The sequence below is a fragment of the Anomaloglossus baeobatrachus genome, chromosome 2, assembly GCF_048569485.1.
Source record: "Anomaloglossus baeobatrachus isolate aAnoBae1 chromosome 2, aAnoBae1.hap1, whole genome shotgun sequence".
Taxonomy (NCBI): domain Eukaryota; kingdom Metazoa; phylum Chordata; class Amphibia; order Anura; family Aromobatidae; genus Anomaloglossus; species Anomaloglossus baeobatrachus.
In genome coordinates, this window is record NC_134354.1 from 103421740 (window position 1) to 103427061 (window position 5322).

General features: G+C 47.2%; 1 long non-coding RNA gene across 1 annotated transcript; it reads right to left on the reverse strand.

The window, feature by feature from the left end:
- Positions 1–3322: 3322 nt before the first annotated feature.
- Positions 3323–4149, reverse strand: LOC142284166 (uncharacterized). The gene is made up of 3 exons (XR_012745712.1): positions 4077–4149; positions 3915–3958; positions 3323–3753 (listed from the first exon to the last, which is right to left on the reverse strand). It is a non-coding gene; the product is annotated as an uncharacterized LOC142284166 (long non-coding RNA).
- Between the last annotated feature and the right edge of the window lie 1173 nt (positions 4150–5322).

Here is a 5322-nt window from a genome sequence, read left to right on the forward strand (position 1 = left end):
GCAGGCAGACCACCCATCACCCCAACCACACATCGCCTGACCCCAAAACCAAAGTTCAGATCCACAGTGGCTGTGGGAATAGTCCTCCATTGTCCACCAGCCAGTTCAATGACAATCCCAGGTCCTCTATGGATTGCCTCAGGCCGAACCACTCGGGGATCAGCCAGTGTGAGGAAAGCACCCGAGTCACAAAATCCAACAAGTCTCTGTCCATCCAGCACAACCTCCTGCAAGTGCTTACCTTGATGAGCAGAAGTCGTCATAACTGCGGGTCGCACCCCGTAAACTCCTGGTGGTGCAACATGGGGGGCTGAGTCACTAGGCCAGTCCTCACATAGCGGTGGCACATCTTCCTCCATGGCACTGGGCTGTAAATAATTAACAATCCGATTGGGTGCAGGATCAGTCCTCATTTGAACAGCTGGGCAGGAGACTTGCCGATGCCCTGGCTGTCCACATTGATAGCATCTGAGCTGGGTCTCCCTCCATCCAAGGCGTCCTCTTGGGTAAGGGGTAGGGGAACTTGGAGGCCGGCTCCCACCTGAAGGTGCTGTAGGGGTTTGAGGATGATTCCTCCATGGGCTGGCTGGGCATGAGGCCTGCAAATGCCCGGGATGCCTACAAACATAACACCTGCGCTCTGTTACTTCCTCTCCCCGGCGTATTCCAGAAAGTACAGTAGAAGCAACTGGAGGCGCATTAACACGGGTATCAACATGTGGTGGCTTAGAGGAACGGGGAACAATGGGGACAGAATAACTGGGGGCATCCGGTGTTGTGGAGCTGTTAGGCGTCTCTCCATCCTCCAACAGAACCCTCCATTGAGGCTTGATAGTGAGCACCTCATCAGCTAGAGCAGCAGCTTCCTCCACTGTCGCTGGTTTTCTCTCACGCACCCATTCCCGGATCTCAGCGGGGCACTGGGCAAAGAATTGTTCTTTTAGGATGACCTGCAGGAAGGTCTCCCAAGATAAGGCCTCCTCTGCCTCCAGCCAGCGATTACATATTTGTTTGAGTCTATGAGCATATATCTTAAAATACACTTCCCCATCACAGGCTAAAGCACAGAACTGAGTCCTGTAAGTGTCTGGGGTCACAGCATAATGTTCTAGAATAGTCTGTTTAATATCCGCATACTCACAGTTCCACCGAGGGTCCATAGCTCTATAGGCTTCAGCAGCTCCCCCCTCTAGGAGCCCAACCAGATGCCGGACACGCTCCCTGTCCGGGACTTCCATTAATCGACACTGATGCTCAAAGTCCTGGAAGAAGCCCTCAATGTCGCCTGCAGCTTCATTAAATGGCTTAAAGTCCTTGCGGGACACTCTGGAGAATTCCCTCATAGTTGGTGCTGTGGTTAAAGTTTGTCTGGAGCCTCTAGCTGCTTCTACAGCAAACCTCCTCTTCAGCAATGCCCTCTCTTGAGCTCTGCAAATGGCATCCATCTTATATTCAATGGTGACCTCATCTCCAAGCAGTGCCATCTCCTCCTCATACCACACAACCCATTGACTTTTTTGGGTATTTACCTCCAGCTCCCGTCTTTCTTCCGTTTGCCATGAGGATCCTTCCTCCACATCATTTTGCGAGCAGACTCCTTCTAGCGCCTCAATCAGCTGCTCCTTGGAGAGTCCTTTGAAACGAACTCCTACTTCACGGGCCTTTGTTTGTAGGCTCACCACAGTCCAGTTCCTGTATCCTGAGGTTCTGGTTTCAGACATTGATTGGCCGTTGTCCTCCATTTCTTCTGCTCTGATCCCGCCGCTGCCAACCAGTTTGTGACGGGGTATGCAACAGAGCAGTGAGGGACGCCAGGCCAAGGAACAATCCAAAGGGCTTTATTGGAACCACAAAGAATAAGCAGCAAACATAAATATAAATCCTTCAAATCTGCAAGGAGTCCACAACAGAAAAACAAAAGATCCAGGGGCACCGCCTGGTATTCCGATGCCAGGGGAATTAGGGCAATGGTCCTTATATGAGTTCCTTGAGTCCAACAGGTGAACAACAAAACACAATCCCACGTGGCCGCGGATCTCCAGTCTGTAACAGTCCACACACACAGACCCCAGGATCCAGCCTCAGCTATGGATCCTAGTCCTTCTCCAGCCGAGCTCCAACTAACTACTCTAACATGTTCTTCTCTCCTGGGATCAGCCCCTTAGTTGGGCACACCTCCCCCTGGCCATTTGATGCATGAATGGACTGTAGACTGCTGGCTCTGTTCTGTTTACCAAGTTGTAGATTGGAGAAGTCCCATGCTGAGAAGAACAATATGCATATGCAACCCCCACCAAATCAATGACAATAGCTACTGCTGAAGCCTGAGTGCAATATGATACAGGCTGGGGAAGGTATGGTCACTTACATCACAAGACATAGTATTACAGCAAATACAGTGAGAAGGTAAAATACATCACATGGCATCTTATACAAAAATATGGGATGGAGAAAACTACATACATCATGACAACGGCCCCAACAGGTCATGGTTTCAGCATTTCCCTAGTATTGCAGGTGATGGAATTATTATGTAATCATCAGAAGTTGCCGCAGATTCTCTTCCCTGTGCAATACTAAGGAAATCCTGAAAACAGGATCTGTTGGAGCCGTGAAGACTATAGTTTGGGAGAGACTGGTGAATGTGATCATAAGACATATGAGGCAGTATAATAAGGACATCATGGACGACCAATAAAATAAAAGACAAGCACAAAGATGTAAAGGGGTAAAAAGAAGATTTTATTAACAATTAGGTTTATTTTATATTTTAGTATATTGTGTGTAAATTATTTATCTATAAGTCTAAACCTATTTATGGGCAGCATTGATCCAAGGGAAAGCGAAAACCCCCTGTGAGGAATCGGCCAATTATCCTCGTATCAGGGGGGAAAATTCCTTCCCGATCCCAAATATGGCGATCAGAGTAAATCCCAGGATCAAAGGCTGATACTTAACCTTTGTATTGTATCTAACCTGTGTATTGTATCTAACCTGTGTAATATAAATGAAATGGAAAAAATTTAAATATTTAGTTGTGCTAATTATTATTTTTTTTTTGTAGGAACAAATTTTTCTTTTAAACTAAAAAAAAAAATATTCTCTTTGTAACTTTTTCTTACTCTATTAGTTTACTATACTAAACCTATTTAAGGCCGAATAGATCCAGAGGAAGGCGAAAACCCCCTAGGAGGAATGAGCCAATTGTCCTCATATTAGGGGGAAAAATTCCTTCCCGACCCCAAATATGGCGATCAGATTAAATCCCAGGATCAAAGCCAATCTATGTACTAAATCTAAGTGACAAAATGTACTGTGTGCTATGTGTGTGCCTATACTTATCATGTAGTGTGTGATGTAATGTGTGATGGGTGCGTTACTTACCAGGCCTGTGCTATGATGAGTTCAGGGATAATGGCCGCTTCAGTATATTCTGCTGTTCGGCTGCACCAGGACTATAGGAAGGGACTATTATTCCTGAACTCACTAGATGGACACTTAGCACAGGCCGCTCCTGGGGGTAGAAGATCTTCAGGCTGGAGCGATTCTTCAGGCTGGAGTGATGTATGATGTCATTCCAGGATCGGAGGAGGACAAGTCAAGGACCTGGAGTAGCAGAAGGATGGTAATGGTGTGGCATGAAGATGGTACGGAGAGATGGTGTTGAAGGGCAGCCGAGGTGACACACAGCAACAGAGAAATAAGGCATGGGTCAGGAGGCAAGACGTTCTGAGCAGTTGGCACGGGCTCATCCTGCAAGACATAAAAGGAAGACATGAAATCTTCTATCTATATCTATCTATCTTCTTCTGTTAACTTAGAGGAATGGTCTTTATAATGAACCCTTCCCCTATGTAACATCATATACAATGTACTGATATGTGAGGTGTCCTGTATGTACAGTGGTCACTCACCAGATGGTCGTGGATTCTTTTACAGTCCAGATCTTTTCATCCACCTAAGAATATCAGAAGCAACATAGTTATTGGTAGAAAAAGGGGAAAAAGACAAAATGGATGACGATTACTGCACTTTGAGAACAACTCCTCATGGGAGTTATTCCCAGAGGCTCTTACCGGGCCCAGCTTGGTGACACATAGGTAAATCCGGCCACAGGGTGAAGGACTTGTTGCTCCGGCCACTGCAGTTGATGGTTCTCCAGAACTGGCCTGAATGGAATAAATGGCGGCTGTGCTCTCCTTCTCTCCAGTTCCTCCCAGCCGATGGTGTTAAAAAATGGATGCGCTCTGATGTTACCGCACACACCCAGCCGCTTCTGAGGGTCTTTGCGCAGCAGTTTCTTGATGAGATGTTTCACGTCAGCATCAAGCCATGATGGAAACTTTGGCTTTTCGGTGGTCATGGCTTTGTAAGCCATTTGCTTGACGGGGCCGTTGTAAAATGGGGAGCGTCCTGCTGCCATCCTGGACCCCACAATCCCCAGGCTCCACCAGTCCACTGCTGCGCCATATCGTTGTCTACGATGCACCTCAGGGGCCATGTAAGCGAATGTTCCTGTCACTCCAGAGATGGTATCGGAGGAGGTCACGCCACCATGGGCAAAGCCCAGGTCAATGATACGGATGTGGCCATCTGCATCCAACATGATGTTTTCCGGCTTGATGTCTCTGCAATGAAATAAGAAAACAGAATAAGAAATGAGCTCAGTGATACAAGAGATGGGTGATGGGTAGAATAGCCAGACAGCACTCCAGGAAAGCGGGGCAATATTTCTAGCTTGTAAAGGGGACAGAGAAAAAGGAAAGTTCTGCTTACCGGTGGACAATGTTTTGTCCGTGGAGGAACTGGAGGCCACACACCATCTCTGCTGTGTAGAATCTGAAGGAGAAAACAGTGTAGTATCAATGTTATCAAATCCTTCTGACACAATCCCCAAATACTTTGGCACCCCACCTCCTTTATCCAAAACCCTAAAAATATGTCCTGCCAATACTCCCTTAGCTACACCCTGACCTCACATTTTTTTCCATCCTCTTGGTTCTTTTTAAGTATTTTCCAGCTTTCTCACCTAACATTGCCGATGTTCAGGCAGCCGCACATTCTGATCATATCCTCCAGGCTGCCACCGGGCAGATACTCCGTGATGAAATAGGCCATGCTCAGAGACTGGTGTGCGGCATAGAGGTGGCATAAGAACGGGCAGTCTCTGGCCGCCAGGAGCATCTGCCGCTCTCTCATGATGATGTCCTCATTGTCCCCTTTTTTGCTGATCATTTTGACAGCCATTTGGATGTTTCGGCCGGGGACTGATGCCAGGACCACCTAAGAAAAATACATGGAGAAAACTTAGAAGGTGTCTGC